This window comes from Trichosurus vulpecula, chromosome 3 (genome assembly GCF_011100635.1).
Source record: "Trichosurus vulpecula isolate mTriVul1 chromosome 3, mTriVul1.pri, whole genome shotgun sequence".
NCBI classification, from domain to species: Eukaryota; Metazoa; Chordata; class Mammalia; order Diprotodontia; family Phalangeridae; genus Trichosurus; species Trichosurus vulpecula.
This window is the reverse complement of record NC_050575.1, coordinates 132,171,029-132,197,392: the sequence shown is the minus strand read 5'-3', so window position 1 is coordinate 132,197,392 and position 26,364 is coordinate 132,171,029. Positions and strand designations below refer to the sequence as shown.

At 41.5% G+C, this 26,364-nt stretch overlaps 1 protein-coding gene across 1 annotated transcript in view; it reads right to left on the bottom strand.

Moving 5' to 3' along the window:
- RALGPS1 (Ral GEF with PH domain and SH3 binding motif 1) overlaps positions 1–26,364 on the bottom strand; it is a 573,263-nt gene that overhangs the window by 524,747 nt on the left and 22,152 nt on the right. The gene's annotated exons all lie outside the window — the stretch shown is intronic.

Sequence of the window (26,364 nt, the reverse complement as noted above, 5' to 3'; positions counted from 1 at the left end):
TTTTAATCCAAAGACGTGAACCACATTCCCTCCAAGTGAACTTGTTTGCTTTTTTCCTTTTCTGAAAATTCCCTTCCCCCTAGTAACATGGTTGTTATAAGCATTTGCATTTTTGGAATATAGTTACTCCATTTATATTTTTTTTATATTCAAGAACGGCTGACACAGTCTGGATGTAGAAGAATAAATATTAAAACTTGAAAAATGCACATGCCTAAGGAATAATAGGCATATTGTGCTTTAATGCTTTGCGGCAGGTTACTAGAGTTTGTACTGTAAGTGTATGAATCAGACGAGTGCATAAATCATAAATAAAAACAAAAAAGATTTGCACCAAAGTGAGAAGAATAATTTCTAAGCAGTGTCTTTCTGTTGTTACCTGTTTCTTAATGAACTAAAAGGGAACACTGGCAGTTCACTCTAAATGGTTTGTAAAACTTGTTTGACATTCCTCTTCAGTCCCGCCTGCCGAGAACTCAAGCTAGACTGTGATACAGCAGCCCTTCCAGGAGGGCGAGCAAAGGGATGTGTTCCATAGCTCTCAAAACACAGAGACACCACAAATTTACTAGAGGTAGTATCAGAACTATGTATGGTGAATTCATTCTACATTGTTTGCACTTAGGTGACCAGGTCTTAACATGAGGTCATTTTGGTTTTTGGTTTTTTTTTAAAACCAAGTGCTGTCTTCACATCTCCAAATACACGTTGAAGAAGAGGATGTCTGTGCTTAAAGTGGCATTGTTTTTGTTTGGTAACATGATTAAGCAAGATTAACAAGATTAAGCAAAGTGTCCTGTTACTTATGTAAACTTTTTTCCGCAATAAAGTATATTTGTATTATTTGCCATCCATAATATCCATCTGTATTACAAAATCCTCTGTACCTACTAGCAGAAATACAACGGTTTTGTTCTTAAAAAAAAAAAGAAATTGGCACAGTGGGTAAAGCAGTGGACTTGGGAGTCAGGAAGACCTGAGTTGAACCATAGCTTCAGACACTTACTAACTATGTGACCCAAGGAAAGTTACATAGCCTCTCTCAGCCTCAGTTTCCTCATCTGTAAACTCAGGATTCAGGGCAGCTAGGTGGCACAGTGGATAGAGTGCCAGGCCTAGAGTCAGGAAGTCTCATCTTCCTGAGCTCAAACCTGGCTCCAGACAATTATTAGCTGTGTGATCCTGAGAAGGTTCACTTAACCCTGTTTGCCTTGGTTTCCTCATCTATAAAGTGAGGATAATAGTAGCACCAACCTCCCGGGTTTATTGTAAGGACTAAATGAGATATTTATAAAGCATTTTGCAAACCTTAAAGCGATATATAATTGCCAATTATGATCATTATCACTATTGGTAGAGTAGTAGCAGCAGTAATAATAGTAGTAGTAGTACCATCACCACCACTACTCTTACTGCTGCTACTACTGCTACTACTACTACTACTACTACTACTACTACTGCTACTACTGCTACTGCTGCTGCTGCTACTACTGCTACTACTACTACTACTACTACTACTACTACTACTACTGCTACTACTGCTACTGCTGCTGCTGCTGCTACTACTACTACTACTACTACTACTACTACACCATCCTAGTTTTGCAGTTTCCTAGCTGTATAACGTTGGGTAAATCACCTTACCTCTCTGAACCTCAATGTCCTCACCTGTAAGATGGGGATAATACTGTGTGCACTACCTACCCTCATAGAGTCATTGTAAAGGAAGAGCTTCATAAATTTAACGCACTCGAGAAATGTTACCATTATCATCCATCCCGTTAGCCCATTTTGATCTGAGAGTGACATTTCTGAACAGCAATAATAATAAAAACAATAATCACTCAAAGCTCAACATGGAACTAAAGTGAAATTCACTTAGAAATCTTAGAATGTGCGCCGTGTACGTGTAAATGATAATGTAAATGGGAAGAACGGAATGGAATCTCAGAAAAGAACCAAAGAGTAACAATGTGTCAATGCATCTAGACAACCGATTATGGCTTTTAAGACAGAAATATCCCTAGAATGGAAAAGGAAATTTATCAGGCTACCATGACTTTATGGAAATATCCCTTAAGAATATCCAATTCTCTTTGTTCCAACTCTATATTCACCAAGAAACCTTGTGACTTAGTGATTTGGTCTTCTGAGTGAACACACCCTTGGTGAAAAGCAAAGGATTGAATGAGACTAATCTTGTAATGGGTCACACATCACCCCGGAGTTATATTCCTTGGATCTGGTATCAACCTTAGAAATCACCTCGCCCAGCCTGCTCATTTTACAGAGGAGGGAATTGATGTCTTGAGAAGGGAAGTAACACAGCAAGTGACAATGCCAAGATTGAGCTCGGTCCTTCTGACTCTAAATCTCATGCAATTTACACTGCATCTGGGTATAAAAGAAAATTTTGAATTGTTATTATTATGGTTTTTGCAGGTATATCTTTTCCACTGTCACTGTTGGGTCATTTCAGTCATGTCCAATTCTTCATGAATCCATTTGGGTTTGGGGGGCAAAGATACTAGAATAATTTGTCATTTCCTTCTCCAGCTCACTTTATAGATGAGGAAACTGATACAAAGAGGGTTAAGTGACTTGGCCAAGGTCACACAGCCAGTAAGCGTCTGAGGCCAGATTTGAACTCAGAAAGATGTGTCTTCCTGACTTCAGGCCCAGCGCTCTATCTGCTGTGCCACCTACCTGCCCCTTTGACAAACTAGCATTGTGGTTTAGCAATCAGCCTCTTGGCAGTTAGGGGGCATAGCAGATAGATGGCTGGCCTTGGAATCAGGAAGATCTGAGTTCAAATCGTGCCTCAGACATTTCTGTGACATGGAGCAAGCCATTTAACCTCTCTCAGCCTCATTTTCCTCATCTGTAAAATGGGAGCAATAGCACCTACCTCTCAGGATCGTTGTGAGGGTCAAATGAAATAACACATTTAAAGTGTTTTGCAAACCTTCAAGCATCATTTAAATGCTAACTATTATGAGCACTCATTGTAACCTACCTTCTGGAGGATCCTAAAGTTTTGTTAAGCGCTTTCCTCACAAAAGTCCTGAAAGGAAGGCAATGTGAGTCTTACAGTTGTATTTTATCAGTGATGAACATGAAGCTCACAGAGACTGCCCTCCGCTACTTAGCTAGTGAGCATCAAGCTGTCTTGTTAGTTTGACCAGTAAAAACAGATGCTCAGAAGCCTCACAATTCTCGAGTAAACTGAAAGGATCCAAAACAAAGAAGATACTAATTCCACTGTCCTGTGTGTCCTGTGTTCTCAGAACCACATTTTAGAAAGACCATTAACATATTGGAATACGTGTGGTCAAGAGGGGCAGAAAGAAGGTGCCTTAAAGGGATGAGAAAGTGGGCCACAAAAGGATCCGTCGAAGGAAAGGAGGATATTTAGGTTGGAGAAGAGAAGATCTGTGGAGTTGGGTTACATAATTAGTCCATTTAGGTATGTTAAGGACTGTCAAATGGAAAAAGGATCAGAACACGACTCTTGCTTAGCCAGAGAAGTCAGGCTTAGGGTCAATGCAGTAAAGCTATCGAGGTAATTTTTAGCTCAATGTGGTTCAATCCATAGTCCAGGATCTCTAAGCTCTGGATTTACATAGGCCATGTTCAATCATGGGGTAGTTCTTCAATTCATATATCTTTGACTCATTTTGCCCCCATAGTTTTAACTCTGGAAAAAGAATATGGCTTGAAAATTGTTCATGCTTAAGTCTCTCCATCTCCACAGATGTGGGGGAAATGGTCTCTAGCTCCTGTGCCAATATTCAAAAAAAATAATTCTTATAAGGTATAAAATGTATAAAATACATAAAGTACCTACAATAACCCCCAATAATCAGTATAATTCTCCTCCTCCTTCAGTGAGTCCCATATTCCCACCAGGATGCTCTGTAGTACCCCAATTCAGAGTGTTATATTGTGGTTTGGACGCCTTTAAAAAAGGAAATCAAATTTCATGGGTTATAGAAGCAACCCCCAACATTCTGGCAATTCCTACTTTTACACCAAAGTTAAATATAGGCCATCAGCCTTATGGTAGTAGCCTAAGGAAGGGATTCTAGAGAGGCAAACCCCTTCCCATCCTACTAGCTCTATCCAGATGATTCATGGTGATAATGGAAGGCAAAGACTAGGTCTTAAGCTCTTTCTATATCATGGCCATGTCTCTTAGTATTCCCAGGATCACTTCTTCCCAAGAAGTTGGTGCTACTCAAGGTACTCACCCTTCAGTCTCTAGAAAGCTGGGTCCCAGAATATTTAAACCTGAAGTTGCTAGAGAGGCAACCTGAAGCTGACACTGCTCAAAAGTTCTTCTTTCTCTAGAACCCTTATTCAGGAACTCCCACTACTTGGTAGGGTGGTTCTTTTATCCTCGGACCATGTAATTAAAAGCATATGCAGCTACAGCATGCCTCTACTACTAGCTATTTGGAACTTGTTTCAGGTCCTCAAAGAACAAAAACTTTTGGTCTAAGAACTTTCACTTCAAACTGTACCCTTGCTTCCAGTTACTGACATCCCTTGGGAAATAAGTTAGTTAGCCTCTGGTGGAATATGCCAATACTCTAGTGTCCTACCCCTGTAAAGCATCCAAAAAGTCTCCTCTCAGGTCTTTGGTCTCTCACCTATGTTCAGTTCCCTTAAAAATGGGGAAGGGAGGAAAGTCCAAAGTGAAGACTCACTAATAATTAGAGAAATGAGAAGCAAAAGAACTCTGAAGTAACATCTCATATTCATTAGATAGGTAAAGCTGACAAAAAAAGAAAAATGACAAATGCTATGGAGCTGTGGGAAAACAGGTACATTAATGAACTGTTGGTGGAGTGATGAATTGATCCAACCATTCTGGAAAGCTATTTAGAACTATGCCCCCAAAAGCTATTAAACTGAGTATGCTCTTTGACCCAGTGATACTATTACTAGGTCTAGACCCCAAAATAAACAAAGAAAGAGGAAAAGGACCCATGTGTACAAAAAATATTTATAGCTGCTCTACTTGTTGTGACAAAGAATTAGAAATTGAAGGATTGTCCATTATTTAGGGGATAACTGAGCAAATTATGGTAAATGAATGCAGTAGAATACTACTTTGTTTTAAGAAACAATGAGGGAGATGGTTTCAGAAAAATCTGAGACAACATAAACTGATGAGAAGTGAAGTGAGCAGAACTGAGAGAACAATGTATACAATAACAACAATATTACAAAAGACAAACAACTTGGAAAAACTTAGGAATACTGATACACAAAAATGACCAACCACAATTCTAGAAGACTCATGTTGAAACATGATACCCACCTCCAAATAGACAGTTGATGGACTCAGAGTGCTCCCCTCCCAGGCTGATATTTTTCTTTTTGTCTAGATAAAAAAAAAAGGCCATTCTTTGCTTCATTTCTTTTCTAGCCTTAATCCCTGAATGGGCGTTGCCTCAGTCAAACTGAGACCTGGGAAAGACCTTAGTTTAAAAGGGCCAAGATCTCCCACTGCATCTGGGGCCATCTCCAGTCATCCTAATCTATATCTTGCCACTGGACCCAGATGGCTCCGGAGGAGTGAGGCTGTGACTTTGCACAACCCTCCCTCACTTAAATCCAATTCACTTGTAAATCATGGTATCACCTTCCTGATGTCATGGTCCTCTTCAAGAAGGAAGGATAAACAACAATAACAACAAAAGACAAACAAATTTGAAAGATTTAGGAACACTGATACACAAAATGACCAACCACAATTCCAGAAGACTCATGTTGAAACATGATACTCATCTCCAAACAGACAGCGGAAAAACTCAGAGTGGAGATTGAGGTTTATATTATTTTTGTTTTTGGATATAGCCAATGTGGAAGGTTTTTTTTGGGGGGGGGCATACAGTAGGGGGCAGGGTTGGGCTTTTTCCCTTGACTCTAGATGTTTGTAGCAAGGGTTTGTTTTTCATGATTTCTCAATGGCAGGGGTGGGAGAGAGAATTTGGACCTGAAAATAAAATAAAATTTAGTTAAAAAAAAACTAGAAGATGGGTGACCTTGTGGGGCTGTTATAGAAAGTATTTTTGTTCAACTAGATGGCCCCAAGTTCACTTCCAACTCGAAAATCATGAGATCATGTTTCCCAACTATGGTCTATGGATGGGCATCAGGCCACCACAAATTTTTGCAGGTCCACAAAAATACTATCTTCATTTATTCATTGCTTAAATATCTCAAGACTCTGTATGCCACCAATATAGATACACTTTCCACTTAAGTAAATCATGCCTCTCTCTCTGCACCTTAGTGGATGGGTCTACACGAGTTTTTGTAGCCAGAAAAACATATCCCCTGGTGGCTTATCCACTGGTGGTAAGCCACTCACTTAGCTTGGCTGGGTTTTGGACAACAGACAAACATGACCCAGGCCCATCCTGGAAACTTTCCCAGGTTGATTGTACTTTCTAGAGCTTAGGGTCTAAGGGTAAAATGACCTCAAAACATACATGCTGAGGCACCAAAGGACTTGAGTGAAGGGCTATGACTACTAATTCATTTCTACAATAGTTTACATTTTACAAAATGCTTTTCCTACAATAATCCTGTTAGGATGGTAGTACAGGTGTTGCCACCATTTGATAAATAAGGAAATTGAGGCCTAGAAAAAAAATGGAATCACTCGCCCAGGATCACACAGCTAGTAAGTATCAGAGTTAGGTCTCAAACTCAGGTCCTATGACTCCAAGACCAGAGCTCTTTCCACTATATAGGATGTCCCAAAAGTCAGCCCCTGCCACTGATCTCCAAAAAACCTATTGGAAGCAGGCACAGAGGTAGGCAAAATTTCTAAGTTTGTTTTTGGTGCCCATTCTAAGGTCTTGCCAATGGCAGGAGAAACACATGCTGGTAATTAGAAAGGCACTGGACAGAAGGAAATTAAATCCCTGCCTAGGGTGTAGGAGATAAAGGCCAAGGGAACTAAGCAGAACAAAAGTTAGTCCAGATAGGTACGGTGTGTCTGTAGAACCAAAGATCTGAGGTCAAATGCAGATGCAAAAAGCACATGACAGGCGGAGATTCAGAACCAGGGGAATTTTGAACAAATTAGGGAGCCATAAGGCAAAGAGTTTCAAGGAGATAACTTTGAACTTGATTCTCCCTAAAGCATCAGACTCTTAGTTCCAGTTGCTTCTATGCAGGTCCCAGGTTAATACTGATGTGTGACATGGTGATGAGTGGGGTCCACCATGAGCTCACAGATCCATCCACCTTCTTTTTATGTCCCTTGCCTAGAGAAAGCATGGCATGGTCGATAAACTGGTGGCATAAGGAACCTGAGTTATAGATACAACTTTATCTTTAGTGTATAAAGACAGGCAGACAGACAGACAGTCAGATAGGTGAATGAATGAATAACAAACCACTGCACTTGGAGTCATAATTCCAAGCTTCAAATCATAGCTTGACCACTAGCTATTTGACCTTGGGCAAGCCACTTCTGTTCCCTGGGTTTCAATTTCTTCTTTGCAATATTACAAAATCTAAGGGTCCAGGATTCTATGATTTGCTAGACATATCACTATGCTACCTCTCTGATCCTAAGTTTCCTCATTTGTAAAATGAACATGGATTTTGTGAAGAGAGTACTTTGTAAACTTTAAAATACTAGGGATGTTTGAGTTGGTCTTATTATAATTCCTTTGCTCCCCTCTTGTGGCATAGAGCTGACACTGGGTTTTTAATGCAGGGACAAGACAGAAAAGATTTGATGACAGGCTTCACAATGAATAGATCTATCATCTGAGAACTAAGCTATCTAAATGTGGAGGGGCTCATCCGCCAGAATGTTTACCTCTCAGGGATGTATGTATGTATTTGCTACAGCTACTAATGAAACTCTTTAAGGAATGGAGGGAATGGGATTCCAATCCATGAAGGAAACATCCACTCCAGTGAGACCATGGATTTCCTAGAGAACAGAAACAAAATACTCCTAAGAAGAAGGCTCTGTTCTTCTGCCTTTTCTCAATAGAAGGCTGTCTTAAACTACAAGACCTAGCCCACTACAGTCTATGGTCTCTCAACTTGTCCTGGGCCCTCTCTGAAAAGTAACCCTAATTTCTCTTCTGCTGAGTCTTTAACTTAATTCCAAAAAAACTACAGGGTGTTCCTAAGTCTGGACACATAGGCAAAAATGCATATTTTCAAGAAATGAAATGAATGAAATTTTCAACAACATTTTATTTAATTGGAATATTAACAAATAACATCTTCAATGTGATTTCCATCATTTGCAATGCAAAAGTTGATGTGCTTTGCAAGATTCCATGTGAACTCGATGCAATAACTCCACATTGCCGTCTATTTTAGCACATTCACTCTTTATGCATTCAATCAAGTATGCTGCCTCTGTGATTTTCATTGAGGAAACCTTCTTTAGCATACCCCAGAAAAAGAAGTCAAGGTGGCTAAGGTCTATTAATATTCCAAATATTTCAAAATACACATTTTTCCCCTATGTGTTCAGACTTTAGGGACACCCTGTATATTTCAGCACTTAGCACAGTACCTGGCACATGGTAGGTGCTTAATAAATGTTTATTTATTGACTTATTCTAAGCCTTCTCTTTTTTTCTTTTGCTTTCTTTCTTTCTTTTTCTTTTCTTTTCTTTTTTGTTAAGACTGGGTCTCCCCATCTACCTACTCATGAGCCTGATCCTAGTATCAATCAGCACAGGAACTCTGACCTGCTCCATTTCTAACCTGGGTTGGCTTGGCCTTCTTTAGACAACCAGTCCCACTCCCACTCCCCCACCCCTGCCCCACTCCCAGGGGCTCAACATATTGATGGTGAACTTAGTGCAGATACTCAATCCTCACAGCCCATGGCATCTAAGAACTAATGAGCTCAAGAGATCCATCAGCCTCAACCTTCCCAGTACCTGAGATTACTGGTGTACACCACCATGCCTGAAATTGCCTTCTGTTTTCAATCACTTAATCCACCTAATTAAAAAAACCTATCTAATTTTAATGTTCCTTTTTCAAGTTAATCAAATAAATTTAATAATGGGAATGATGACAGACAGGTGCTTCCAATATAATATTCCATCTGGTTCCTCATCCCAATTGATAACTTCTATTTCTGCCCTTTTTTCCAATCATTCAACATATTCTGCCATTAAAAATTCCCTCATAACAAGAGCAAATTCGAGCAAAATCCCACTGATAAAATGTCTCTGTCTTACAGAATATGCAATATAACATTCTATGTCCATAGTTCCCCATCTCTCTACCAGAAGGAAGCAGGTATGTTTCTTCTTCTCTTCTCAGAGAATAGGATAAGTCATTGCCATCAATTTGAATCAGTACCATTTTAGTGCTTCTATCGCACCCATCTACTTCCCAAGGCCTAACTTCCTCCCTCCCCAGTTTCAGAAAAGTTTGCCGTTCTTATTAAGGCTAATCTATCTCCTTAATCTCATGTTCTCATCTACCAGATGACCAAGTTCCATTAATCAAGTCCTTCCAAAAACAGCCCCCCTCTACCCCAACTCCTGACTCTGTTTCACAACATCAAGCTCTCCCTATCAATAGTTTGAGGAGGAAGAAAGTGCTTACAACTGAGGGAGTTAGGAAATGCCTCCCAAAAAGGATGGCAAATGACTTAAGCTTTGAATGAAGCTAGGGGCTCTAAGAAGAAAGGTAAAGAAGGAGTGATTCTAGGCACAGAAAAAAAGGCTGTTCCAAGGCACAGGCAGGAGACTGAATGCTAACTTTGGGAAAGTAGGTCATTTTGGCTGGAACATGAAGTATGGGAACTACAGTCAGGTGAAATAAACCCAGAAATGCAGCCTGGGGCCACACTATAAAGGGCTTTGAATGCCAAGCAGAAAAAAGAACATTTTATACTGGAGGCAACAGGGAGCTATTAAGGAGTCCTGAGTCCATGGTCAGACATGCATTAGTAAGATTGTTTTGGCAGCTGCTCAGAGGATGGCTTAGAGAGAGATTGGAATGGAAGCTAGGAATCCACTTATGAAGCTCTTGCAATAATCCAGGAGAGAAGTGGGGAAGGCCTTAACTAGGATAGTTATGTGAATGGAGATAAAGGGGAAGATGCAAGATATGTTGTAGAGGTAGAACTGACAAGATTTGGTGACTAAAATGCGTATTGGCAGGGGGAGGACAATAAAGAAAGGGAAAGAGTCAAAGATGACTCTAAAGTTGTGAACCTGGGTGACTGGGTAATTGTATTTCAACAAAAACAGAGAACTTTGGAGAAAGGATGCATTTATGGGTAAAGAGAATAAATTCTGTTTTAAACATGTTGAGTTTGAGGTACCTATGGGACATCCAGGATGTAATGTATGACAGGCAATTGGTGATGTGAGACTGAAGCTTAGGAGAGAGATTAATCAAAACTACCAGAGAGGAGAGGATCACCAAAAAAAGAGACTAGAGATGAAAGAGAAGAAGATATAATCCAGAATCCTCAGGGACTCTTACACTTAAGGGGCAGAAAATGGATGATGATCCACCAAAGGAAACTGACAAGGAGCAGTAATACAGGTAGTTAAAAAACCAGGATAGAACAATATAAAGCCTCAGAGAGAATAGAATATCCAGTAAAGGATGGTCACTTGTGTCAAATGCTGCAGAGAAATCAAGAAAGGAAAGGCCTGAGAAAATTATGATGTAATAGGGGGAAACACTGAATTTGACATCAGAAGGCCTATGGTCAAATCCCGACTGTCACTTATTGGCTATCTGAAGTTGAGTCCTTTTCCCATTTCTGGAATTCAGTTTCTATTTGCTTCTTTTTTTAAGGGAAGATTCTGGGGGGAAAGAGGATTGTTTCAAAAAAGAATTTAATTAGAGGTAAAGGAAGACATTGGGAAATAATGGTAAAGTGGATCTGTAATTTTATTGATTGGAGACTTCCTTCCAACAAGACAGATCACAACCCACAGGCCTGCCCAAATTGTGTGCCTTATTCTACTTTCACCACAAGAGGTCCACCCAAAATGCTGGAGGCCTTCTTCACCTTCTCTTAACATCCCAAGGGTACCAGCAGAGTACTCCAGTTGTCCATCTGTCATTTCTCACTCTCGTCACATGACCAGCCCATCTTTTCTTCCTGCAATGAAATTTCTCAATAACATCCTTTACTCCCATTCTTTGGAGTTCTTCATCAGTTCTGTATTGAAGCCTGCTCATACCTACCACAAGCTTCTCCCTTGCCTTCTATGTGATACTAATCTTTAGTGCTTTGGAGACAGTGATGTTTTACTTCTTGCTGCCATATAGCAATCCCAGATGTCTTTTCTTAATGGGCCTTTGCTTTTGTTGAAAAGCGTGGGGTCAATAAAGTAGCCATGCAGTTTCCCAAAAGCAATTCAGTCCAGTATCTTCTTCCCTTTCAATTCTAGGCCCTGTTCATTGTTCACCTGTACTAATGTCCTAGATATCCATAAAACTGGACAAATTCCATAAAGTATCTATCTAAATTCATGCTGAAACCTGGGCAATAGACGTTTTTCATCCACTTGGTTATTTCTATAAAAATAGGCAGGCCATACTCCTTTGAGGAATCTCTTCCAGGATGCTCTGCAATGTCCTAAGTAAGGCTTAAAGACATTTAAAAACAGAAGCATGTGAAAGACTTTGTTATCTACTTGGTATCTCTCTTCAAGCGAGACTTTGCACTGGATTTCTTCTATCACAGTAATGAATACCTTTGGCATGTATATATCTCCATGTTTTAGTCCTCACCTGATGTTTATTATCAATTAGTCACTAGACAGGGTCATTTCTGTTGTTCCATATTCTAAAGAATTATACATTATCTTGACGTATGTATGTGAGATACCTTGCTGTAAAGAAGGTTGTAACATAGTGCTTTGCTCTACAAAACCAAATGCTTTTCATAATTAACAAACAATAAACACAATGAGGTCTTACATTCTCCACATCATTTAGTTAATTTAATGTGCTGAAGATGTCGTTTAATGTTGAATATCATCTAGGAAAGACTGCTCATTCCCTACTGCAGTGGGTTAGGGCTGACAAGGACAGACTGATATCTAAAGTCAAAGACCAGAATGAAATGTGACACTTACTATTTAGAGTTAATAAAAAGAGGAGGTTTACTTAACCATAGTGGGGGAAAGACAATCGGAGCAAGGGAAAGATATTCATCCAAGAGTATAGCATTAATTCAACTGAGTGATGCTTCTTTGACTAAGTATTGCCATGGGTTGTCCTCAGTGAAGCCTCAGGGCTGTACAGGTGACTGGGAAGCCATATCAATGCCCTGAATGTTGGTTGCTGTAAAGGCAACCAGTGAATGGGAAGATCTTCCCCACCCATTTGAGTGGGCTTCTGGGGCGGGGCTCTCAGGGTCCTGGGGGGAGTGGCTAGGACTGGAGCCAATGGTAGGCGCCTGAATTCTGGTCCACATGATGACATGAAGCCTGTGGTGGGAGGAGCTTGCTGAACAGTTGGAGCAGAGCTAAGAGGCAGTTGGAGAGGCAGTCGGTGAGAGCAGTTAAGAGCTGAAGGAGAGAGGAAGCAGTCAGCTAGCTGGAGCACAGCTTGGAGATTGCAGGGGAAGCGACAGCGGCAGGCATTACAAAAAGGCAGGACTGACCCTCGGGGAGACCGGAGAGTGCTGAGCAGGGGCTGGAGGCTAGTGGGTGGTCTTCTTGCTGGAGGGCCCTGGCATGGGGGGGGGGGGGGAAGCACCAGTATGGCTTGGCTTGCTGCCATAATGTTTTTCTGTGGCCTCCTGGTCACTATTGTGAGATGGGCATACTGGTTTTGAGAGGTTATTGCCAGGATGTCGAATTGGGGACACTGGTCATGGGTCTGCTACTTTTGAGTTTCAATAAATCCTTTAACTCCTCTGCCTTCTACTTAAAGAATTCCTTATATCCTGCAATTCTGGACCATTCAGGCATATTCATGGTTATCTTTGAAGTCTTGAATTCTGCCTTAATGATATAGTTGTCTGAGCCAATCAAACCTCAAGGACAGTTTCAATCCCTTTTAAGGAAAATAACTATTTAAATTATAACTTAATTAAGTTATAGCTATTTAAGTTGTAGGGGATGCTGGTAGATATTTCTCCTATCACATCTACTAATACCCTCATCACCAAGGATGTCTTCAATTTTTACATAGAAGACTCTTGAAGATTTTGTATAAATGGGAGAGTAGGTGTTATTGGTGGTAATAGTTATTGGTATTTTAAGTATTAATTATTAAGTATTAATAAAACCTGAGGGTTTGTTCCACTTTGATATCTTCCCATCCTTTAGAAACCCTGTGTGTTGGTCTTTGGATACCATCAGAATCATATCACCTCTGGCATGAATCTCCTCTGCATATTCTTGGTCCAATTTAACTTCTTTTCCTATCTTTATTCTCTTTAGTGACATTTCTATCTCTGCTACTAATGTTAGGATCCAAGTATGGTGATTAGGAAATAATAGCATTTTTTAAAGCATCAACAAAACACTCAAAAATCAAAAAGAAGCCAGGATCATTTCCCATATCACATGAGTCATGAGAAATCTTCAGTGGACATCTGTTTGGTCAATGTCCATCCTTACATGTGGCACCCAAAATGAAACACAATACTCCAGATGTGTTCTGATCAGGGCAGAAGACGATAGAGTTGTCACTTCCCTGGTCCTGGACCCTATCCCTCTCTTAATGCAGCCTAAGATTTCATTTGCTTTTTTTGACTGCCTTATCACACCTTCAGGTCATCAGGTGCCCAATACAAACATTCTAGAGAGTCACAGGAGGGAAGGGACTTGCCCAGTATCGCAGAGCTAGTATCAGAGCCAAGACTCACACCCATTCTCCTAACTCCAAGTTCAGTGGTATTTCCAACACAACATTTTGCCTTTTGGCTCAATCTCCACCTTGTAGTTAACGGCCCCTCCAGGAATAAGGCAGCTGTTTGCCAATGACTAAGAGCAATATATAGGCCAGAAACAGAATTTTCAGGGGGAAAAGAAGGGGGAATTTGGACCCAAAGAGTCACTAGAGCATCTTGGCAAAAACAGTCGAAGAGTTTACCATCCACAGAGCCATCAGGCTATATAAGAATCCTGAGATGTAAGTGGGAGAGAGGCTGAAGAAGGCCTTAGGATGGAGTAAAGGAAGTTAGGCAGCTAATACTAAGGAAGGAATGTAGGACTGGATGATGGGGCATGATGGCTTGCTCCTCAGAGATGGAACTTCTTACATTGGGCAGTTGTGTTTCTAGACACCTAAACTGCACCAAGTCTAAGTTCAACACACACACACACACACACACACACACACACACACTTTCATTTGCATACACCTATATGCACTCTAATATCAGTGGATATTTACAATGGATCTAAGCAACATGCTTGCATACCAGGGGGACGTTTGGTAAAGCATGAGCAGAGATAGGACAAAGGCACAAATGTTTCAAGAGTAGAGGGCACTATAACAATGAACTAGTTAAAAATAGGATCAGGACTGGAAATGGACTCGCTCTCTGCTCTTGGAAGCACATGTGAACATGCATTCGTATATGTAAAAACATATCCTCACACTTCCCAATTATACAGCTTCATTAACGTGCACATATTGACATGCATTCATTCACACATGCTCCCATACTTAAATATACTGACACATGAACACACACATATGGCCAAAGACATACACATATTCATAGATGGGCAAAGGATCTCTTTCCCATAGGGTGATTCTCCAAGGAAGGGGCCCAGAGCTCACAGGAGGAGTCTACCCCTTAACAGAAAGGATCCCCTCAGCATTAGTCACTTCCTTAACTAATGATTCATGAAATCAAGCTCATGTGTGTGGGTAAAAGGTTACCAGGAGTCTATTTTCTGGTTGTGTCTGATCACAGAGGCTGGCATTAAAACAAGCTTTCTCACACTGTTGTGAGGCCATGAAGGGGAGGGGAATGAAACCACACAGATTTTTCTCTTTCTTTCTGCTCTCTCAAAAAGGAGGAGAAATCAAGGTCTGCTTTTTTTTAACTTGGGGGGAGGCAGAGATGGGAAGAAAAGAGTAGAAGGCAACAACAACCTGGGACTTGAAAAATCTGACTTTTAGTCCCCATCCTCCCCTATAAACATCCAAAAAGTATTTTTAAGCACTTACTACAAGCCAATTACTACTCTAAATCCTTAGGATACAAAGAAAAAAGGCAAAAACAGTTTCTGTTCTCAAGGAGCTTAAAAATGTGCATGTATGTGCAAGCATGTGTATCCCCCCTACACACACACACACACACACACACACACACACACACACAATGGTTGTGAAAGCACCTTGAGATGTGCCAAGCTTAGAAATGTTTAACTCTTAGGAGTCCGCTTACTAGCTCTGCTGACCCTTGCTAAAGGCGGCATCAGAAGGGGCCTTGGGGCTCTGGCTCTAGCTCTGTGACCTTAGGTAACTCGTTCTGTTTCCCTGCTCAGTCTCCTCTGCTGCAATCATGACAACAACGTCACAAGGAGTTCTCTGAGGCTGCAAGCTGCAGACCCCGTGCCAATGTGCATTCAGGGAGGGAGCTCCTCACTGGGAGCTCTATGCTGATGCCACAGGTCTGGTAGAATCACGAGAATAACGAAGCACATAAACACGGCATTTTCCTCACAACAACCTCGGGAGGAAGGCAGTGCAAGGATTGTTATTATTACCATTTTCTACATGAGGAAACTGAGGCTCTAGGCTGGTAAAAATGACCTGACCTTAGGCAAGAGCTAACACATCCAAAGCACGATTTTAACTCGAGCGTCCTGGCTTCCCATCCAGCGTGCTTTCTGCTGTACTAGTTGAACTAGGTGATCTCTCAGGGTTTCTCAGTTCCAAGTCTCCCAAGAGAGCCTTGTGCCTCAAAGTCAGTATATTGGGGCCTCTTTACTACCTGAAAATAGCATTTAGAAGAGAGAAATCCAGGCCGTGTCTCCTTTTTTTCCTTTCTTCAAGGAAAAGAAGGACAAGGAACTTCTCCTCATCCTCTTCTGGCCTGGCCTGACCTGGCCCCCCTCCCACCTCTAGGCGCAAACCACAGGATGCAGCTGATGACAGACAACTCCAGTGTGTTACTGGTTAACTGTACTACAGATGGCCCAATCTGAGAGGAAAGAGCATTTGTTTCTCATCCGACTCCTGCATGTCTGGCCAAAGACAAAAAAAAATGCCTAATTTATGGATAGAAATGCTCAGACAAATGGTATTTCACATGCTAAACATTAGCAGGCCAAAAAAGGATGAAACATGCTTTCCATGTGCCTCAGTATTTTCCTCCTTACTTTCTAAGGAGCCCCTCACCTGGGCTAATTCATATACCTTCCACCCAGCAGCAGTGTCTCCTTAAAGAAGTCACTCCCTCCCACCCCGCCTCCCCCGCATTGGGTCTCAGCTTTCTCAACTGTAAAATGAAGAGGCTGGTCTAAGTCTAAGGTTCTTAACCTAAGGTCCATGGACTTCAGGAAATTCATGAGCTTGGATGAGGGGAAAAATACATCTTTATTTTCACTAACCACTAACTGAAATGTAACATTTCTTTCAATTATTTAAAAATATTATTCTGAGAAGGTGTCCACAGACTTCAGGAGACAATGGCCCATGACACAAAATAAGGTTAAGAATTCCTGGCCTACTTGATCCCTAAGGTTTCCTCCGGTTCTGACATTCTACATTGTATTGTTCCTTTCTAGCAGTGGCATTCTCTGTTCTAAGAGTGTTTGTAGCTTTGGTTCCATCTAACCCTAGTCTATTCTCATTTGTTCATCCAGGAGCACCAATGATCAAGACTTGGGTCATTGGGTTTGGATTATCTCCTCAACAAGAAGTCCACATCAGGAGCACAAAGATGACCCCAGGAATACAGGAGGTGACCCTGAATAAGTATAAAGACATTCATCCCTACATAGGTCCTCTGCTCATGTGTTTTGGTATACCAAAAGAATCACATGTGGGGCTTACAGTCACCTTCAAATGTCTGGCTAGAAACTCTAGTCACAGCTCATAGGGCCTTCCTTGAATAATGAAGCATATTTCACATTTATTTTGGTCACTCAGAAATTGGCACCTGAAAACAATCATGGAGGAAGAGTCCCCAATCCCTAGAAATCATAGAAGTGGGGAGCAACATAGCATACTAGCTCATGGAACATCCCTCCACCCCCCACCCCACCCTCACACACATACAGAACGTACCTCAGGTCCCTGGAAACAATTCTGCTCCCAGCCCTGGGTTGACCTGCATCTTATACATAAGAGCTGCAGGATTTTAAAATTTGCTATGCTTTCTGCCTAAATAATTTCTATGAAAACCGAGACCAGGAGTTACAGTTAATTCAAAACTTTAATTTAAAATGCATTTATTAAATACCTGCTACTTGCCATAGCTCATGTCCAGCACTGGATATACAAAGATAGACCAGACATGGAAGCTTACAAACTAACATGTATGTGGGGGGCAGAGGAACAGGAGGGATTAAGGATCATAGGACCATAAAACACAAAATATGAGAGTCTGACGGGACCTTGGAGCCTTGGAGATCATCTAATCCAACCTTTTCATTTTACAAAAGTGGAAAGTGAGGTCCAGACAGGGCCAGTCACTTGTCAAGGTCACACAGGCAGCAAATAATAGAGCTTTATGACTCAAATCCAGGTGCTGTGACTCCAGAAACAACATGCTTTAAGAACACAAATGATGATGCAAAGGAGGGTGAGGTAACTGGGAAGGAGAGTTCTAAGCAACATGCTGTGTGAAATACAAGGGGGAAGAGACCACTTTAGGGGGAGAGGGGAATGTCATGGAAGGCTTTATAGAGGATACGGCATCTGACTTGGGTGCTAAAAAAAGAGATTTCAGTGAAAGGCAGTTAGAGGGGAGAAATCCATTCCAGGGATGGAGGCAAGAGAAGGTGGGATTAGAATAGGGAACAGAAAACAGTCCAGTTTGGCTGGTGTTAAATATATGGTATAGTACATACTATACTATATAGTATAAAGCATGCAATAATAGTATAAAGAGCTCATCTTCCTGCCTGACTGAAAACACAAACTGGAAACAAGTTCTACCTCCCACCCATAAGAAGTATTGACCTGAGTTTCCAGAGAGGGCCCAGCCCTGGAGGAGGATGAACTGCTAAGAGGCAGGAATGGTACCTCTCTCGCATTCAATATAAATATGTATATGTGTATACGCACATACATGTATACATACACACATATATACATACAAGTGATATGTGTGTAGATACATAAGTATATATGTGTGTATATGTATGTATGTATATCTATCTCTATCAATTTATACTGCTGGCATTTTTCAGTTCCATTCAACAACAATGTGTTTGCTGTTTTCTGTGTTCAAGGCCCTGTGCTGGACACAATATACAATATCAAAATGAGTAAGACACAGCACCTGAGAGAAAATCGTATTTACTTCTAATACTACGTACTTCAGAATGAGAGACAGAGAGAAAGAGAGCGAGTATGAACAAACAAAAAAGCATTTAAGTGTTTACTAAGCTTTCCTTGGTGAGTAACAGCCTTCCCTCTTAGATTTCTCAACACTTTGTTTTGTACTTCTCTGATATATGTGTACTATTGTGTCAAAGTTACCTGTTAATGTGTCTCACCCGCCTATCCCGCAACATGAGAACCCAAGGGTACAAACCATGTCCTCTAGAAACTTTGTATATTTTCCAAGTAACAAGCACACCACTCTGCACACGATGCATGAAGTTTTAAAATGAATTAATAAGTAGAAAAAATGAAGAAGGAAGGGGCGGAGGGGAGCAGAAAGGAAGGAAAAGAAGGTGGAGGAGGAGGAGAAGGAAGAGGAGGGGGAGGAGGAGTTGAGGAAGAGGGGGAGGAGGACAATGAGGAGGGAGAGGAGGGGGATGACAAGGAGGACGACAACAACAACCAGCTAGCGTTTACAGAGCACCTCCTATGTGCCAGGCACTGTGTGAAGCACTTTATAAACAAACTCCCACCCATGGACACCATAGCTCAAATTTTTTCACTTCTTATTGAAGTACACTATCTCACAACAGCCCTGTGCAATAGGTGCCAGTTTACAGGTGAGGAAAATGAGGCTCAGAAAGGTTAAGTGATATACTTAACTGTGTGACCCTAAGCAAGTATCTATGGCAGGATGTGAACCTAGGTCTTCCTGAAACCAAATCTGACAGCCATCTGTTCTACCATGATGCCTCTTAGTTCCTACTTCATACCATGAAACCATGTTATGAGTGAAGCCAAATTATATGCAGTGAGGTGGTGTAGTGGATCAAGTGGCAGGCTTGGAGTCAGGAAGACCTGAATTCAAATCCAGCCTCAGAAACTTACTAGCTTTGTGACCCTGAGCAAGTCACTTAACATTTGCCTGCCTCCATTTCGTCAACTGCTAAATAGGGGTGATAATAATAGCACCTACCTTGCAGGTTGTTGTAAGGATCAAATGAGATAATATTTGTAAAGTGCTTAGCACTGTGTCTGGCACATAGTAGGTGCTTATTAATGCTTGTTCCCTCCCCCTGCACTTTCCTCTACTCGAAGACATTTCTGGTAATCTCATCTCAGATCAACTTTAAGACACATCCTTGGAGTGCTGAATTATTTATTCTAGAGATGATGCTCTGAATAGTTATTTAACATTTCTTTAATACTCACTATATACTTTGAGTGAGAAATAGTACCCAACAGGGAAAACATATATCCTGACGTACCACTTCACAGCACTTCATATTTCTTAAGATAAAGACTGCAAACCCCTTAAGTTTTCTCTTCCCAAGTCTAAAAATTCCTAAAAGGAGAAGGTGGGGGGAGACAGCTAGGTGGTGAAGTGGTTAGCCCTGGGGTCAGGAGGACCTGAGTTCAAATACTGCCTCAGATGCTTACTAGCTATGTGACCCTGGGCAAGTCACTTAACCCAATTACCTCCAAATAGACAGACAGACAGATGAGACAGAGAGATCGATAGATAGATGAATGGATGGATGGATGGATAGATGGATGGACAGATGAGGAAGAGCTCAGCTCAAAACATCTCCTCATTTCTTACCTGACTACACTACTTTGGAAATTCTCTGACTTTTCCATTCTGCCCCAGCATCAGTACCTTCCTCCTCACTTTGATTTTTAGCTTCTTATTGCCTGTTGTCTTCCCCCATTAAATTGAAAACCCCTTAAAAGCAGGGATTCTCATTCATTCTCTCTCTCTCTCTCTCTCTCTCTCTCTCTCTCTCTCTCTCTCTCTCTCTCTCTCTCTCTCTCTCTCTCCCCCCCCCCCCTTTTTTTCTTTCCTTCCTCCATTTGTATCCTCAGTGCTTAACACAGTGCCTGGAATATAGTAAGCACTTACTAAATATTCATTGATTGTTTCCTTCGGTTGATCTTTATAGTGATCTCAAGGTCCCCTCAGCATGCTGGTCACCCTCCTCTGAATGTTCTACAGTTTGTGAATATCTTTCATAAGCTGCGGCGCCCACACCTGAGCACAATTCTCCAGTGAAGAGAACAGAGAACAGTGAAACTCTCACTTTCCCTGATTCTGGAGACCCTGTAATTCCACCAGCACAGCCTATGACCATAATAGCTCCCTGTGGCTGATCCGAGCCATGGAAAGCCTCCTTTGTGCCTATCACATCAGAAACCGTTAACTGCGGAGACCTCTCATACATGTACTGTGGCTCCTCTAAAAGGCCATCTTCATCCGAGGCACTTTGGAAATCATGGCGCCCCAGCCCCAGCCTCCAGGTTCCACGTCCCACATTCCACTGCTTGGACTGCACGGTGTAGGAGGGAGAGCACTAGACATGGATTCAGAAGCTCTGGGTCCATATCCCAACTCTGACATTTACTAGCTGTGTGAGCATCAGCAAGTCATGCACTTCACCTTGCCGGGCCTCAGTTTCCTCACCTTGAAGAGCTGACAAGAACTGCATGATCTGACTTCTTAGAACCGCTGTGAAGAAATCACTTTTGTAAACTTTCAAAGGATTGTAGAAATGTGAGTTATTATTGTTTTCCCTCAGCTCTGAGGGAAAGGGCTTTGATGTTGAACATCTGGAAAGAAGGTTTAAAAGGAGCTGGGGAAAGGGTAAATACAACAGTGAGTGATGGCATTTTATCCCTGAAATGTGCTTACGTGTCCAGGCCCTCCCTGTGAAAGCAGTCAGACTGTGATACATGCCAGGAAAACAGGAGTGGATGCTGGAGGTTGTTCGAGAGCAGAGAGTCTATAGAGATAACAGATCATTCATATGTCAGAAGAAAAGCATTTCCCAAGTCACTACTAGATTGGCAAGCACTGGAATGAATATTTAGCCCTCTAGCTATCCTGGGTCTTTCACTTCAAGACACAGGGCTCAACAGCAAACAAAAACCCACCCAGTGCTAATCAACTAATCTGGGTGACTTCTCCTGCTTGACCCAAAGGGCTAGGATCCATGGGTAAAACTTGTTCACAGGCATCTTTCAACTCATTATTAACACAGTTCTATGACCTGGTATGCCCAAGGGAATAAGGAAGGCTTGTAAGTGTTATCAAGGATGCAATCATCATTGACCATATGCCAAAGAGTTCTCACTGCCTCACCCTTTGGTGTTCCCTGTGTCTAAGGCCTCAGGTAGTAGAGGCAGCATAGCCTAATGCATAAGACTTTTCACAAGTGAACAGATACCCAGATACACAGGGAAAACCTCTCAGGAAAAGAAGACTCCTCAGAACAGCACGGCTCTGCCACAAGGAACTCTCCCATTTTTCCTGTTAACATCCTCAACTTTGCAGTCACAGCATATGAGCCCATGCAGGAAACACTAGTCCAGAAGCCTGAACTATCTAGGAATGTTTTTAAGCTGCCTTAGAGTAAGAAAAAAAGTTTATTCCCTGCCCCCATCACCTTAGGACTACTGGTAGCAGTTGCTTCTTTCCTTGTTCATATAATCAATTACCCTAACTTCTTGATTATGATAACCTATAAGGAATCATATTGTATTAATTTTATTGTATTATATTAATATTATAATATAATTATATTAATAACATAGCTGTCAAACAAGAGAATGGATTATCTTGAGAAGGCCAGGAGCTCCCCATCAATGAACATGTTCAGTGAGTGGCTGATCACTTATTGGGGATATTGCAGAAGGCACCCCTATCCAGGTAGGGGTTGGACCCCCTGACTTCAAGGGTATTTTCCAGCTATGGGATTCTAAAATTTGTATACACATCTTGTAAACCCTAAAGCACTAAATAAATGTCAGCTAAAAAAATGGATCAGTGATGGTAGAAAAGAGGTACCTTGTAGTATGAATCCTCTTTCTGGTCCCCTCAGCCATATTTGCTGTTCTTCTATGGGATCACAAAATATTACTTAGAACTGAAAGGGAACTTTGAGATCATCTCATCAAATATCATTTTTCAGACAGGGAAACAAAGACCAAAAGAGAAGAAGTGACTTACTCAAGGTCATATAGCTGGTAACAAGCAGAGGAAGGACTAGAAGCCAGAGTCTCTGACTCCAAGCCCAATGTTCTTTCCACTACACAATACTGCCTCCCAGAACTGAACAGAAATGTAAAAAGGGCCAAATGAAAACGAGCCTGTTGAGAACAGTAAGACTGCTCATGTGTATATAATCCACTTCCCTCTTTGTCTGAAACCCTAGTCTGAATTCTCTGTCTTGGCAATGAATGTCAGTAGATTGGAGGATTTTCCTTGAAACAATGTGTGCAAGGGTAGGAAAAAGTGATTCTGCCACCTCTCCCACCAATGTCTGTAGCCGCATGTCTCCCATTATTTTTTTTAAATTTCTGAGCATTACTAGTTTGAAGTAAAAACTCTGCAGGTCTGAACATGAACCAGAATCACATATGGGATTTCCCTCTGTCCCAATGAAGCCCACACACGCAAGAGTAAATTCTGTCAGGGAGATGCTGGGAAGAGATGTGGGATCGTTTTGTGGTTCGGGTACTGCTGCCACATTTTTAACAACTTACATCATGAGAATTGCTTTTCCACTACATTCTTTTTTCCCAGTTGGTCATTAACTCTATGTGTATATGTTTGAGGTTGGGATGGGGAACAGGAGCGAAGAGAGGACAAGGATCACAATCAAAGCTAAGCTAAGTTGCCCCAGAGAGCAAAGAGTTCCAAGTTCCTGGAAGTCTTGAGGAAGAGGTAGGATGGTCACTTCGCATGAATGCTGTAATAGAGATTATTGCTCAGGTGAGGGTTGAACTACATGCTTTTTAAGGTCTCTTCTGACTCTGAGTGGCAGAAATGCCACTCTTAATCAACCAATCTTTGTGATGGTAGAAATGGTGGAAGGCATTCTCTCCTCTACTGAGCATGACACCACCAGGGATCCCCTCTGCATCCCAGGTCTATAGCCCATCAGACTCCTACCACTCAGGATGGAATGGAAATGGGGCTTGATTTATCTAGGAAGGCAAGTTTATATCTACTCTAGAGAGGCATTATGGGAGAGTAGGAATCTGACTGTATTCGGAATTAGAAAATCTGGGTCTAAGTCTCAATTCCAACACTTGTGTGGACTCAGACAAATCACTTTCCCTCTCCAGATCTAGATTTCCTCAGCTATAAAATGGTGAGGTGGTGTAAGTATAAGAGTAAAAGATCTCAAAGGTCTCTTCCATCTCTGATACCCTATATTTTGAGAAGACCAAGCAAGACAGGCTCAAACTACCTCTCCAGACTGATAACATAAGAGAATTTGCTGTTAGCAGGAGAATGAGACCCTAGAGCAGATATGCAAAATTAAAAGCCAGGACTAGGCATAAGCTGTAAGAATAAATCCCCAGACCTTACATCCCAGAATTATACACTCTCAGAGTTGGGAGAGACCACCCTGATGCTGGCTCAGCTCACAAACTTCCATCTAACCCAAGTCTATCCCAGTATGTGATTCCAAGCCAGGCATTGAGCTAGGAGCCTTGTAGTTGTTGACAATGGAGTAAGTTTGAACTCCAGAAGACTGACAAGACTGACTTCCCATTTCTTCCAGTAAGTTCTTTTTTTAAGTGTTGCTGCCAACCTCCCACCCAACACAGAAATTCTCTCCAAAGCAATTTTTCACAGGTGGTCATTCCACCTCTGTTCAAATACCACTTGATGACAGCAAACTCACTACATTCAGAGATACCTGCTCTTTTAACAGCTCCAGGGATAGATTTGTAATTTAGGGAACTCTTGATGAGGAAACCCTCTTCATGTGAGGGTTGGCACATTTTCTTAAGAGTCTCAGAGAGGTTGCCTAGAGCACCAAGACGTTAAGGGACTTTCCCAGAATCAGACAGAGAGTATGTGTCAGGGGCAGGATGTGAACTAGGTCTTTCTAACTCCAAAGGCCAGCTCTCTATCTACTTTGCCACATTGCCTCTTCTTATAACAGCTGTTAGAAAATTCTTCATTGTGTTGAACCAAAATTTCCTTCCCTACAATTTCTGCCCATTCATCTGAGTTCTGATCTAAGAAACTACACAGAATAACTCTAACTTTTACTCTATATGATAGCCCTTGAAATATTTTAAGCATGCTCAGTTTTATTAAGTTGACAATTTTATACCATGGCTTCCAGATCCCCTTCTGGTTGCCCTCTTCTTGAAGCTTATCAATTTTTGCTCCTAAAAAGTAACACCAGAACTACACACAATATCCCAGATGTGGCCCAACCAAACAGAGAAATGTGATCACTCCCCTGATTATGTACACTACTACGAACACAGCTTAAAATTTTATTAGTTTTTAATAAAAATTTCTTTATCTTACCGGTAGCTTATAGTGATCTTGCATTTCTCTAAAATCCCTATGTCCTTTTCATACAAATGGTGCAATATCTCCCCCATCCTGTGTATTTGATTTTTTTTTAACCCAAGCATAACTGGTCTGTCTATACCAGGAGAGGGCAATGGATTCACACTGACAACGGATGGAGAGGAAGAAGAGGGAAGGGGGGAGGGAAAGCAGGGGATGATAATGGTAAAAAAGAAGCTCATCCCTTCAAAATGATTAGAAGGAAGGGTAGAATGGTACATAGAAACAGGATAAAATATAGATCTGTCTGCCCTTGTACTTAGGATTTTCTGAACTACAAATAAATTCATACATAACTCATGCAAGAAAAGATCAGTTGACTCACTGATGAAAAGCACAGTTACCAGATGAAAGGTCTTTGTAGGGTCTGGAAGCCTATGCAGGGAATCTCTCTTTGCCCCAAGCAAGTGTGAGGCCTGTGTCTGCCCGTTGGTGTCTTGTGCAGCAGCACCACCTAGTGTCCATCTCTTTGAGTAGGAATACTATTGAAATTTCAAATCAACGGTCTTAGAGTATCAGAGCTGGGAGGGACCTGAGATTACTGATTCTTTAACACAGAACAGAGAACTCCACTAAGATGACAAGAGTACTGTATTTGGAATCAGAATACTTGTGCTCAAATCTCTGCCACATTGCTTGCTATCTGCGTGGCCTTGAACACTTGTCCTCTGCAGGATTCGGTTTCCTCCTCTGTAAAATGAGGGTATTGGTGATCTGAAGTTCCAAATATTATGATCCTTCAATCAGCTCTTGGTTTAAATAAAGAATAAGGCAGCTAGGTGGCAAAGTGGACGGAGTTCTGGACTTGGAATCAGGAAAACCTGAGTTCAAATCCTACTTCAGACATTCACCAGCTGTGTGACCCTGGGGAAGTCACTGAACATCTCTCACCCTCAGTTTCCCCATGATAGTGGTGATAATAATGGTACCTTGTTGCAACAATTCAGCTAGCAGCTTCTGTGGCTGTGTAAAACCAACAACAACCAGCACACAGAATGCTGCAAGCCCAGAAAGCAATGTTAAGGGGTTAACAATCTTACTTTAATTCAGCATACAAATATCATTCACTTAGTTCAGGGGAAAAAGCCAGCACCCTGAACTTCAAAGCAAACACAAACAGATTACAAACATCAACAGACAGATCTTGTCTGATTCAAATCTCAATGCACAGTTACCAGAGTTTAACAAAGTCCAAACATTGGGGTTTCTTCAAAGCCGGGGAGCTCACAACAATGGCTTGCCCAGAGTTACGCACCACTCCTGCTGTGGCTCAGAGATCCGAAAAAAGAAAGCCAACTTCTGGTTTTATATACGTTCAGGGTCAAAGGTGAGTCACACATGTGACTCACCCACGTGACCTAAAATCATCACAAAAATGCAACTTAAACCCACGTGGTCTAAAAGCCTCTGATGTCACAAACATGTCACTCAAACCCATGTAAACTAGGCTTTCCCTTGAGGCAAGGAGGTCATCGAAG